Here is a 13,037-nt window from a genome sequence, read left to right as displayed (position 1 = left end):
AGACATCTGGGCGATAATTAAGTAGTGATAATCACAGACACAAGTGGTAGCATTATTAATTATAAGTGTTGTCAACATTTATTGATCAGGATTTAGGGGATTTTTAAAGATACTTCTGATAAATTTAGTGATTAAGTATAGCAGGGGATGGAGGTAGGCAGATGTAGTTATGGATTTAAAAACTTCAGTGAGGGGCTCCCGATCACTATACAGCCCAGGGCCTATTGTAGTACAGTATTAATCCGCCAGTTCTTTATGCAGAATAGTAGACCAAATTCCATGCAATCCTGTTTTGTTACCTTGAAAAAATGTTTTTTTGTGGAAACTAATAATAACAAAGTTCAATGCAGAATGAGTTTAAAAACGCATATGTTAATGCCACACGTAAACCCACCCTCATTAAAGTACATTTGCCAACTCTTGTGTATTATAGACCACAAAGGGAAGAGATAAATGTATCAGCACAGCTAAGTAAAATTTAATCAGCAAATATAACCAGATCAGCCTCTTCATCTCTCAGGGGAGTTCCCTATATATCTACTGCCATATTGATCGAGCAACAGATACAGAAGTAGGATTGTACAAAAGCCCCATAGCAATGTGATGGAAGCAGGATTTCTAAAGAGAGTTTGTTTCAAGAAATTAAAACCCACAATGGTCACATCAATAACTCTGTGTTTGTCTCTGAGTCTGACTATCTCTGCCTTTGACTTTCTCCATCTCTGACCATCTCTGTCTCTGAGTGTCTTTGACTGTCTGTCTCTAACTGTCTCTGACCATTTCTGTTACTAAGTGTCTAATTGTCTCTGATTGTTTTCGTCTCTGATTATCTCTGTCCCCAACTGTCTCCATTTCTGTCTGTTTTGACATTAATTTTTTTTAGGAATTGGACAAAGAGGGGCTGGGTAACTATAGGGGCAGGGTGCTGGGTAATTTCAGGGGCAAGGGGCTGGCTAACTATAGGGGCAAGGGGCTGGCTAACTCTAAGGGGAAAGGGGCTGGATAATTCTAAGGGGAAAGGGGCTGGCTAACTACTGGGGCAGGGAGCTGGCTAACTGTAGGGGCAAGGGGCTGGCTAACTCTAAGGGCAAGGGGCTGGCTAATTCTAAGGGGAAAGGGCCTGGATAATTCTAAGGGGAAAGGGCCTGGCTATATACTGAGGGCAGGGGCTGGATGGCTATATGCTAGAGGGGAAGGGGACTGACTAGTTATATACTGACTGAGACCAATGCATTTCCCACTCTAGGCTTATACTCGAGTCATTAGGTTTTCCCAGTTTTTGTGGCAAAATTAGGGACCTCGGCTTATACTCCGGTATGTGTATGTATATACACTCACCGGCCACTTTATTAGGTACACCTGTCCAACTGCTTGTTAACACTTAATTTCTAATCAGCCAATCACATGGCGGCAACTCAGTGCTGGTCATGACAATCTCCTGCAGTTCAAACCAAGCATCAGTATGGGGAAGAAAGGTGATTTGAGTGCCTTTGAACGTGGCATGGTTGTTGGTGCCAGAAGGGCTGGTCTGAGTATTTCAGAAACTGCTGATCTACTGGAATTTTCACGCACAACCATCTCTAGGGTTTACAGAGAATGGTCCGAAAAAGAAAAAACATCCAGTGAGCGGCAGTTCTGTGGGTGGAAATGCCTTGTTGATGCCAGAGGTCAGAGGAGAATGACCAGACTGGTTCGAGCTGATAGAAAGGCAACAGTGACTCAAATCGCCACCCGTTACAACCAAGGTAGGCAGAAGAGCATCTCTGAACGCACAGTACGTCAAACTTTGAGGCAGATGGGCTACAGCAGCAGAAGACCACACCGGGTGCCACTCCTTTCAGGAAACAGGAAACTGAGGCTACAAATTGCACAAGCTCATCGAAATTGGACAGTAGAAGATTGGAAAGACGTTGCCTGGTCTGATGAGTCTCGATTTCTGCTGCGACATTCGGATGGTAGGGTCAGAATTTGGCGTCAACAACATGAAAGCATGGATCCATCCTGCCTTGTATCAACGGTTCAGGCTGGTGGTGGTGGTGTCATGGTGTGGGGAATATTTTCTTGGCACTCTTTGGGCCCCTTGGTACCAATTGAGCATCGTTGCAACGCCACAGCCTACCTGAGTATTGTTGCTGACCATGTCCATCCCTTTATGAGCACAATGTACCCAACATCTGATGGCTACTTTCAGCAGGATAATGCGCCATGTCATAAAGCTGGAATCATCTCAGACTGGTTTCTTGAACATGACAATGAGTTCACTGTACTCAAATTACCTCCACAGTCACCAGATCTCAATCCAATAGAGCATCTTTGGAATGTGGTGGAACGGGAGATTCGCATCATGGATGTGCAGCCGACAAATCTGCAGCAACTGTGTGATGCCATCATGTCAATATGGACCAAAATCTCTGAGGAATGCTTCCAGTACCTTGTTGAATCTATGCCACGAAGAATTGAGGCAGTTCTGAAGGCAAAAGGGGGTCCAACCCGTTACTAGCATGGTGTACCTAATAAAGTGGCCAGTGAGTGTATATATATAAAATAAAATAAAAAACACTTTTAGGGTGCGTTCACACGTGGCATTAACGCACGCAGTTTGAAATGCATTAGAACATCTGAGAAGAGATTTGCCAGATTACCGTATATACTCGAGTATAAGCCGACCCAAGTATAAGCCGAGGCCCCTAATTTTACCACAAAAACCTGGTAAAACCTATATTTTGTTTACTCGAGTATAAGCCGAGTTTGGGTTTTAAGCACATATTTTTGTAATGAAAAACTAGGCTTATACTCGAGTATATAAGGTACATTGCTATCAACAGTGCGTTAACATGTGTTTTGTAAACGCAATGTTGACAGCCAAATCTCCTCTTCTCAGCTGTTGTGATCTGCACTTACGCCATGTGTGAACGCACCCTTGGATACCTGAAAATTATTGGTTGTAATCTGGCACCTGGTGCTAATTTCCTTAATTATCAAATAAACAGGGTGACAGGCACTACCCTAAAGTGACTTGTCCACGCATCAGACACATATCAAGAAGCAAAACAAGAGAGCAGAGGATGCGTAAATGGACTGGAAAAGTAAAACTAAATTTTATTGAACAATTACAATCACATACACATACAAATATATAGGGAAGAAAATGATTAAAAACATCTAAAAATACACCAAGGGATGTAACAATGCAACACAGGACCCAGAAGCATGCATGAAACCTGTATCCCTATAAACCCACAGCCTGTGAGTTGTCCGACGGCCACGCCCCCCGATTTCTGTCGCGTGAAAGCCGGCGCCATTGCGCAAAATCGCGGGGCAATTCGGCGCAAATAGGAAATGAGCCCCTATGTTTGTCGACAAACTGGGAAAAGACTGAACCCAAAGTGTGTAAAGAAGTCAGTGAAAGGTGGTGGAGGAAGTGTCATGGTTTGGGGAATGTTGTCTGCAGCAGGAGATGGACATCTAAAACAGCTAGATGGCAGAATGAATGCAAGTGTGTATCAGAACCTTCTTCAACAACAGATGGTTCATTCCTTGCATTATACTCTCATATAAGCGATTTTTCACACAGCAAAATGGGCAAAGCAGTTCCCTGAAGCAGAAAAGATGGAAACAATGAAATGGCCGGCCCAGAGTGCTGATCTAAACTCTATAGAAAACTTCTGGAAAATCTTTGGTGACAATGTTATAACCAAGGATCCCACAACAGTCACAGAACTGTCGAAGAGACTTGAAGAAGAGTGGATCAAAATCCCAGCTGAGCCATGTGAGAGACTAGTGATGCCCTGCAGCCGCAGATGTGCTGAAGTCATTCAAAGCAAAGTCCTGTGCTCTATTACTGGTTAGTGACTGTTCAGAAAACTTTTTAATATTTAAGATTATAATCTTTCTCTGTGTGACAATCATTGCTGTTCTTTTATTATGACTAACACATTTTTTTTGGAAAATAAAAGTTTCATGTTAAGATACTTTGGTAATTTTGTAAAACACTTTACACAATACATTATTTCTGAAAAAAATCCTGTGATTATACATTGTTCTCTAATTTTGATCACCAGTATATATAAATATAACCTGGTGGGTAGATATTCAGGCTTGTGTTTTGAGCCAGAATACCAACAAATAACTCCCAGACTGACACTATACATACACTATGTAATCCATTCACACAGTAATTTCTGGACTGATCCTTTAAGGTCAAACATCTATTTGGTAAATTGATCCGTTTCTACTTTGAGAACACAGGACGGGTCGATGTGACGTGTCTATGTTCCCTTTCCCACAAATAGGTCAATAGGTACAGAATTGATTTTCTTGTGTACGCGACAAGCAGCAAAATTCGTATCTCAGCATATCAACGTGTTCATCTTCACTACCCAATTACTGATCATATTTACATTCTGAGCTATTATTACCATTTCCTATAGCAAAGTGTCTCAGGGTAAGATCTGTCCTCCCCTACTATGCAGCAATATCCCATCCAGTGATAACATTGTGCCCTACACTTGTATATACAATAGGTGCCAGTTACATTCTTACCAGGTCAGATGAGCTGCAGAGGAGGCAGTGGATGAATCCTCAGCTCCTTGTTTGGATGTTTCCTTGTACTGTGGCTCCTTGAGAGGAGAAGGCATCAGAGGGAAGAGCAAGCAGGAGAATATTTTCTTTACAAACACTAGGCTCTGTCCTGCAGCCATGTCAGGGGGGATGCAGATCACATTACACATGAAGGGGCATTTTCCTCTTCCTCTGAGCTGTATGGGCAGTGCTCAATAAGGAGTGCAGGCAGTATACACAGCCATCTATGTGCACTGTGAGCTATATGCAGTGACCCCAGGACTCCTAGACATCTCCTTATAGGCAGGCTTGCTGTGCTGGGAGCAGGATGTGGGGCTGTGCAGAGCTCTCAGCTTCTACACATTAAACTCACAGTAATGAAATGAACCTACAAGCAGTGACTGTATTCCCTAATAAGGAGCAATGGAGAGCTCTGGCGACATCTAGCGGACGCAAAGTAGTATGCAGGTACAAGATCATCCCCCAAATAACATTTCTTGCAGATGTTTTCTGGATTTGAAAATGAGCCCTTCCAGAAGTGCTGGCATGTAATTAAAGGTAATGTCTGGAGGTTGACATGGCCACTTTCTTCTGTAAACAGCGCCACAACTGACCATGGTTTGTGACTGTATTGTAGTTCAGCTGTATAGACCTTCATGGACCTTTGTTGCAATACCACGCACTGCACATGGTCAGGAGGGGAGCTGTTTTGGAGGAAAGTAGCCATGTTTTTGAAGCCCTGGACAAAGGTTGCTGGACAGTGAACACTACAGATAGATTTGTGTTCAGAAACAGCAGATCAGTGGGGAAGTCTGTTGTCACATAGCCAGTGACCAACTATTCTGTGGATACGTCATTAATAGTTTATGGATGGGAAACTCCTTTAAGAAACTTTCCTTCTCCATCCAGAAAAATTACATTTTAGCATTTAAGGTTCTGTGACGTAGATACAGTGATCAATAGAGGTGGATGGCCCATTAAATGTACAGAAAGAAATGCCATTGGTGATTGCCTCCAATCAGGGCTGTAACAACAGCAGTAGCAGCCATTGCAGCTGCTATGGGGCCTACAGCGTCAGGGGACCCGGCATCCAACTTGACACACCAAAGAATGGAGGTTGTGCATCATTATGTAAATGTTATGCTGTACATTGTACACCATTATACATCATAGTATAGTAAATGAGGCGGGAAAAGGTCCATCAAATCCAACCTTTAAGAATTAAACAAATGTTTTTTCCCCATAACCCCCTGAGGAAGCGACAACAACGCGAAACGCGCGTTGAGGAGATATATATTAATATGTGTGTTATTCATATTTATCTTTATGTCTTTTTTCTGAATAAAGTATTGATTTAATTGGACCTGATTACTCTTGATTCTTTTTGTGGTTTTATATTTCTATGCAAAGATTTGGTCACACAGATTTATAGAAGGGGCACGTGTGTCAGCCTATCTATATATAATATGTGCCTGTAATAATTGGTTGAGTAATAGTGTTTTTTCCCCATAACCTGTGATATTTTTTCTCTCCAGAAAGTCATCCAGGCCTCTCTTGAACATGTACATAGAGTCGGCCATAACAACCTCCTGCGGCAGAGAGTTCCATAGTCTCACTGCTCGTACAGTAAATAATCTACGGACCCAAAATCTCTATGTTTTGTTCCCTGGGCCATTTAGTTATCACCTTTGCTTTATGGCAAGGTGCTCCATCATGCTGGAAAACGCATTGTTGATCACTAAACTGCTCTTGGACGGTTGGGAGAAGTTGCTCTTGGAGGACATTCTGGTACCATTCTTTATTCGTGTATGTGTTTTTAGGTAAGACTGTGAGAGAGCCGATTCCCTTGGCTGAGAAGCCACCCCACATATGAATGGTTGCAGGATGCTTTACAGTTGGCAGGAGACAAGACTGGTGGTATCGCTCACCTTGTCTTCTCTAAGCAAGCTGTTTTCCAGATGTTCCAAACAATCGGAAAGGGGATTCATCAGAGAAAATGACTTTACCCCAGTCCTCAGCAGTCCTCTCCCTGTACCTTTTGCAGAATATCAGTCTGTCCCTGATGTTTTTTTTGGAGAGAAGTGGCTCTTTGCTGCCCTCCTCAGGGGTGTATTATGAGGTCAAAAATTGGAACATACTAAACTCGGAGCCACGTCTAAAACCTTTTGTGAGCAATAAACCGAAATTGGTAGCTAGACGAGCCTGCAACTTAAAGAACCGCTTGGCCGAGAGTCACTTTGTTCGACCAACTATCCCCTTGGGCAGGGGTTCAAGGCTGAAGGGCTCTTACCCTTGTGGTGACTGTTCAGTGTGCCCCATGATCCTTTCTACGAAGGAATTCATCAACCCCGTTGATCAACAAAAATTTTCATTATCCAACTATATCAACTGTCGCTCAAGAAACAGCATTTATGCGTTAATTTGTCCATGCCACAAAGTGTACATTGGGCAAACCACACAAGAACTGAGAAGAAGAATTCAGCAGCATATATCCAGTATTAACAACGCACATCTGCACTTTTCTCAAGGAAAGATTTTGTCCTCAGTAGCTACACATTTCCGGCTATATCATGGGGGTAAGACGAGAGGCCTACAGGTAGTGGGTCTGGACAAGATCCGCCCCAATACCAGGGGGGGGAAACGTCTCAATTGAGTTACTCCAACGTGAGGCCCAATGGATCTATAAGGTAAAATGTCTTTCCCCGCAGGGTCTTAACGAGGAACTCCTCTTTACTGGCTTCTACAAGCAGAGATGATATCGAGATATGGTGGTTTTGCCTGATGTCTAGATATCAGTGGAATATATACTCTCAACCCGGTCAGGATTATATTTTATTGTAAGTATTCTCCATTATTTCTTTATACTTTTTAATATAGTATTAAAGATCCTAGAAATATATATATAAAAAAAATGTTTACATTTTTTTTATCTTTATCACTAATTTGGGCCCTTATGGCCCTTTTCTCACATCATTCACACATTGGTAGGGCCACCGTTTGGACCCTTCCCTCCTTTAGCTTTGTCCCTTAGGGACTCCTACATCACAGGCCCCTATGGCCTTTTAACACGGACCAACACTTCCTTTTCCTCTGTCCACAAGTCTTGGCAGATACATTATGCCGTATCATATTTTTATGTACTTTCACTGTTTTTTGTAGGCATTTCCATGCACTTTTATAGGCATGGAACAACAATTTTCACAACCTCTTGCAATTCCTTTACCCACACGGGCTACCTGTGCTCCCTGAATGTAATTAATCTAAAGAGTTGAATAACTGACTGACCGTCTCTTTATATCAGGTTTTCCCCATGGTTGCTTTGGATATAGTACTTACCTTATTCCAGCATTCTCCCACAGCGGCTTCGTACATAATATCCTAGGCCATCTCCGCAAGCCCTTAATAAAATGCGCACCAAACATTTATTGGGATACTCAAGATTCGATGGAATCTGATGGTAAAAGGAGCGAAAAGAAAAGAGAACGTAAGAGGACCATATCATCTAATGCTTCGGCCAAGAAGAAGAGGAGTAACCCTGTCTTAATACATCCTTATGCACAAATAAAAATTCCCTTGAACTTCTCAAGACGAGTGTGGCCCCCTGCTCAAAATTGACATCAGCTATTGGATAACATATATCTGTGTCCCTTTTTTAACCAAGGCCTCTACTGACTGCCAAACGAGGGGCCCCTCCCTCTTTGTGTCTCAATGGCTGGGCTCGAGGTGAATACCCGAGTTTTTTCCTGGACCCATTTTCTGTTTCGAAAGGACTATTATTCTTTTTCCAATTGACTGAATTGTTAATACATTGTTTTGATATGATGAAATATGAAAAATGAAAAATTATTGACGTATTTGTGAATATACCCTTTATAGAAATAGCTACAAGCTAACCAAACAGACTTATGTGTAATTGTGATTTTAGAATATACAGACCTCTCACTAGCAGTGTGCTCAGACTCACTATGTGCCCCTTTGTGGGCGATCAGTTGGTGTTGTGGCTCAATCATGGCGCCCTCAATGGGACATGCTGCACTTTTCGTACAGCAGACTGGCTATATGCTGCGAATGCCCTTTGGGCGGACGCAGTACTCTCTTTCATGCATATTACCGGGCTGGTTCTTTCAGAGGCTCTTGGATTATACCTTTATTGGAGGCGGGTTTTGCTTCTTTAAATGCTAGCATCCAGCTAGCATTTCTAACCACAGGGTTTCAATATTAGATTCTAAATGTATATCACCTTTTTGAGGTGACTGTCTTTTACAGCACCTTGAGTACATAAAACTTAATTTCACTTAAGGATATAAGATTTATTTATTTATTTTTCTTTTTGTAAGGGAAAAGGGGGAAAAAGAAGAAAAAAACGTATTTATTCATTTATCTACCTCTTTACCTTTACCTGCACCGATTTATTTACCATAGATTTGATGTTTAGTGCAAACCTTCTTCCTTGTTTTGTACGGGTAATATGCTACCCTGTCACTCAGCAACGTATTTTTACCCCGGCCGGGGTGGTGCTATTGTAGTGCGGCTGATGCACACGATACTGCCTATTACCATAGTGCGGCTGATTTGATATTGATTACCTTGTTATATATATACATATTTTTTTTTTATTGTTTAGTCCGCCGATATTGATAGTATTTAATTGCGCCGATATACTGCAGCGCATAATGCCATACAAACGGCTATAAAGTTATAACAGGGCAATACTTTATTGGGCTACCTAGCTACAATTTACTTCGGCTGTTTCAGCGCATGCGTAGTACACTATGTAAATCGCCAGTATGTTGCCTAGTAACGGGCTTCGTTTGGTTCGGCGCATGCGCAGTAGTTCGCCAGCATTCGTCTGAATTTCTCATACTTCCAGTCCTGCGCCGCTGATTGAGCCAGACGCTGATAGCCTGCACACACTTTCAGATCACATTTAAGGTGAGCTGAGCACACTTTTGGCTTTACACCCCTGAGGAAGTCGTCTTGTACGACGATACACGTGGGGAGCCTCCCGCTGATGTCTTCTTTCCCTCCTCCCACCTGTATGCCATTGCAAATAGGTTCTGTATAGTTCACTTTGTTTTCTACTTACTGCTTTTTCACAGAGCTGTACCTTGAGTAATAGATAACTTTTCATCTCAGCACTTTAGCACCACTTGGTTTTTATTTGACATTGGCATAGCACTATTGTTCTTGTTTCTACACATGCTCTTTGTTTGATAGTGGCTACAGGTGTTGCCAGTTACCTGTCCATTATGGTCTTTTTACCTACATGCAGACTTTGGGAGGTTGGATATCATTATTAGTGATTTGACATCAGTGGTACGGTTGACATATACCAGGGTCACCGTTGTGTATGATATGTATATTATGTTTTTTAAATGTTCTTAAATGTATGTCTTTGGATTGGTTTGTCTTGTTGTATAATAATAAATATTGACGTTTTTTCACTGTACTTACCTATTAGCCATTTTTTGTGCATCTCTGTCTCCTTCTATATACAATTGCATTTGTTTTGATGCACGGGCTACGTTTACATTTTGGCTGTGCATACCAGGCTTGTTTTTTCTATTCGTATTATGAGGTTCCGCAGCAGCTCACGGGTGTATTATGAGGTTCCGCAGCAGCTCAGGGGTGTATTATGAGGTTCCGTTGCAGCTGAGGGGGTGTATCATGAGGTTCCGCAGCAGCTGAGTTGAAGCTTCAGTTTTATTACTTGGCAGAGGGGAGGGGCACAAATTTTTAGGCTCGTCCTGTTGGTTAAATGACCTCAAAACTGCCCTGACCATGATACGGCTGTTTGGGATGATAAACTAGGGAATATTTCAGGGAACAGTAGACTGTTTGAGATTCTGAATTTTAAATACGGTCACGTGTCGCCCAGGGGCGTACTTAAACCTGGTAGGGGGCAGTATTATGGCAGTGATATTCTTGTACATAGGGGGCAGTATTATGGCAGTGATATTCTTGTACATAGTGGCCAGTATTATAGTAGTTATATTCTTGTACATAGGGGGCAGTATTATAATAGTTATATTCCTGTACATAGGGGGCAGTATTATAGTAGTTATAGTCTTGAACATAGGGGGCAGTATTATAATAGTTATATTCTTGTACATAGGAGGCAGTATTATAGGAGCTATATCCCTGTACATAGGGGACAGTATTATAGTAGTTATATTCTTGTACATAGGGGGCAGTATTATAGGAGCTATATCCCTGTACATAGGGGGCAGTATTATAGGAGCTATATCCCTGTACATAGGGGGGCAGTATTATAGTAGTTATATTCTTGTACATAGGGGGCAGTATTATAGGAGCTATATCCCTGTACATAGGGGGCAGTATTATAGGAGCTATATCCCTGTACATAGGGGGCAGTATTATAGTAGTTATATTCTTGTACATAGGGCGCAGTATTATAGGAGCTATATCCCTGTACATAGTGGCCAGTATTATAGTAGTTTTATTCCTGTACATAGGAGGCAGTATTATAGTAGTTATATTCTTGTACATAGGGGGCAGTATTATAGTAGTTCTATTCTTGTACATAGGGGGCAGTATTATAGTAGTTATATTCTTGTACATAGGGGGCAGTATTATAGGAGCTATATCCCTGTACATAGGGGGCAGTATTATAGGAGCTATATCCCTGTACATAGGGGGCAGTATTATAGTAGTTATATTCTTGTACATAGGGGGCAGTATTATAGGAGCTATATCCCTGTACATAGTGGGCAGTATTATAGGAGCTATATCCCTGTACATAGGGGGCAGTATTGTAGTTATATTCTTGTACATAGGGGGCAGTATTATAGGAGCTATATCCCTGTACATAGGGGGCAGTATTATAGTAGTTTTATTCCTGTACATAGGAGGCAGTATTATAGTAGTTATATTCTTGTACATAGGGGGCAGTATTATAGTAGTTATATTCTTGTACATAGGGGCAATATAATAGTCGTTTTATTCCTGTACATAGGAGGCAGTATTATAGTAGTTATATTCCTGTACATAGGGGGCAGTATTATAGTAGTTATATTCTTGTACATAGGGGTCAGTATTATAGGAGCTATATCCCTGTACATAGGGGGCAGTATTATAGTAGTTATATTCCTGTACATAGGGGGCAGTATTATAGTAGTTATATTCTTGTACATAGGGGGCAGTATTATAGGAGCTATATCCCTGTACATAGGGGGAAGTATTATTGTAGTTTTATTCCTGTACATAGGAGGCAGTATTATAGTAGTTATATTCTTGTACATAGGGGGCAGTATTATAGTAGTTATATTCCTGTACATAGGGGGCAGTATTATAGTAGTTATATTCCTGTACATAGGGGGCAGTATTATAGTAGTTATATTCTTGTACATAGGGGGCAGTATTATAGGAGCTATATCCCTGTACATAGGGGGCAGTATTATAGTAGTTTTATTCCTGTACATAGGAGGCAGTATTATAGTAGTTATATTCTTGTACATAGGGGGCAGTATTATAGTAGTTATATTCCTGTACATAGGGGGCAGTATTATAGTAGTTATATTCCTGTACATAGGGGGCAGTATTATAGTAGTTATATTCCTGTACATAGGGGGCAGTATTATAGTAGTTATATTCTTGTACATAGGGGACAGTATTATAGGAGCTATAGCCCTGTACATAGGGAGCAGTATTATAGTAGTTTTATTCCTCTACATAGGAGGCAGTATTATAGTAGTTATATTCTTGTACATAGGGGGCAGTATTATAGTAGTTATATTCTTGTACATAGGGGGCAGTATTATAGTAGTTATATTCCTGTACATAGGGGGCAGTATTATAGTAGTTATATTCTTGTACATAGGGGGCAGTATTATAGGAGCTATATCCCTGTACATAGGGGGCAGTATTATAGTAGTTATATTCCTGTACATAGGGGGCAGTATTATAGTAGTTATATTCTAGTACATAGGGGGCAGTATTATAGAAGCTATATCCCTGTACATAGGGGGCAGTATTATAGTAGTTTTATTCCTGTACATAGGAGGCAGTATTATAGTAGTTATATTCTTGTACATAGGGGGCAGTATTATAGTAGTTATATTCTTGTACATAGGGGGCAGTATTATAGTAGTTATATTCCTGTACATAGGGGGCAGTATTATAGTAGTTATATTCTTGTACATAGGGGGCAGTATTATAGGAGCTATATCCCTGTACATAGGGGGCAGTATTATAGTAGTTATATTCCTGTACATAGGGGGCAGTATTATAGTAGTTATATTCTAGTACATAGGGGGCAGTATTATAGAAGCTATATCCCTGTACATAGGGGGCAGTATTATAGTAGTTTTATTCCTGTACATAGGAGGCAGTATTATAGTAGTTATATTCTTGTACATAGGGGGCAGTATTATAGTACCGTATATTCCGGCGTATAAGACGACCTGGTGTATAAGACGACCCCCCTACTTTCCTGTTTAAAATATAGAGTTTAAGAT

General features: G+C 41.2%; 1 protein-coding gene across 1 annotated transcript in view; it reads right to left on the bottom strand.

Annotated features, from left to right (window-relative positions):
* The window catches only part of RELL2 (RELT like 2), a 61,812-nt gene extending 56,886 nt beyond the window's left edge, over positions 1-4,926 (bottom strand). Inside the window, exon 1 of the transcript XR_011854803.1 lies at positions 4,543-4,926. The gene's annotated coding sequence lies outside the window, so the exon portion shown is untranslated. The remainder of the gene's footprint in view (positions 1-4,542) is intronic.
* Between the last annotated feature and the right edge of the window lie 8,111 nt (positions 4,927-13,037).

Source organism: Engystomops pustulosus, chromosome 4 (genome assembly GCF_040894005.1).
Source record: "Engystomops pustulosus chromosome 4, aEngPut4.maternal, whole genome shotgun sequence".
NCBI classification, from domain to species: domain Eukaryota; kingdom Metazoa; phylum Chordata; class Amphibia; order Anura; family Leptodactylidae; genus Engystomops; species Engystomops pustulosus.
This window is presented reverse-complemented; position numbering and strand designations above follow the sequence as displayed.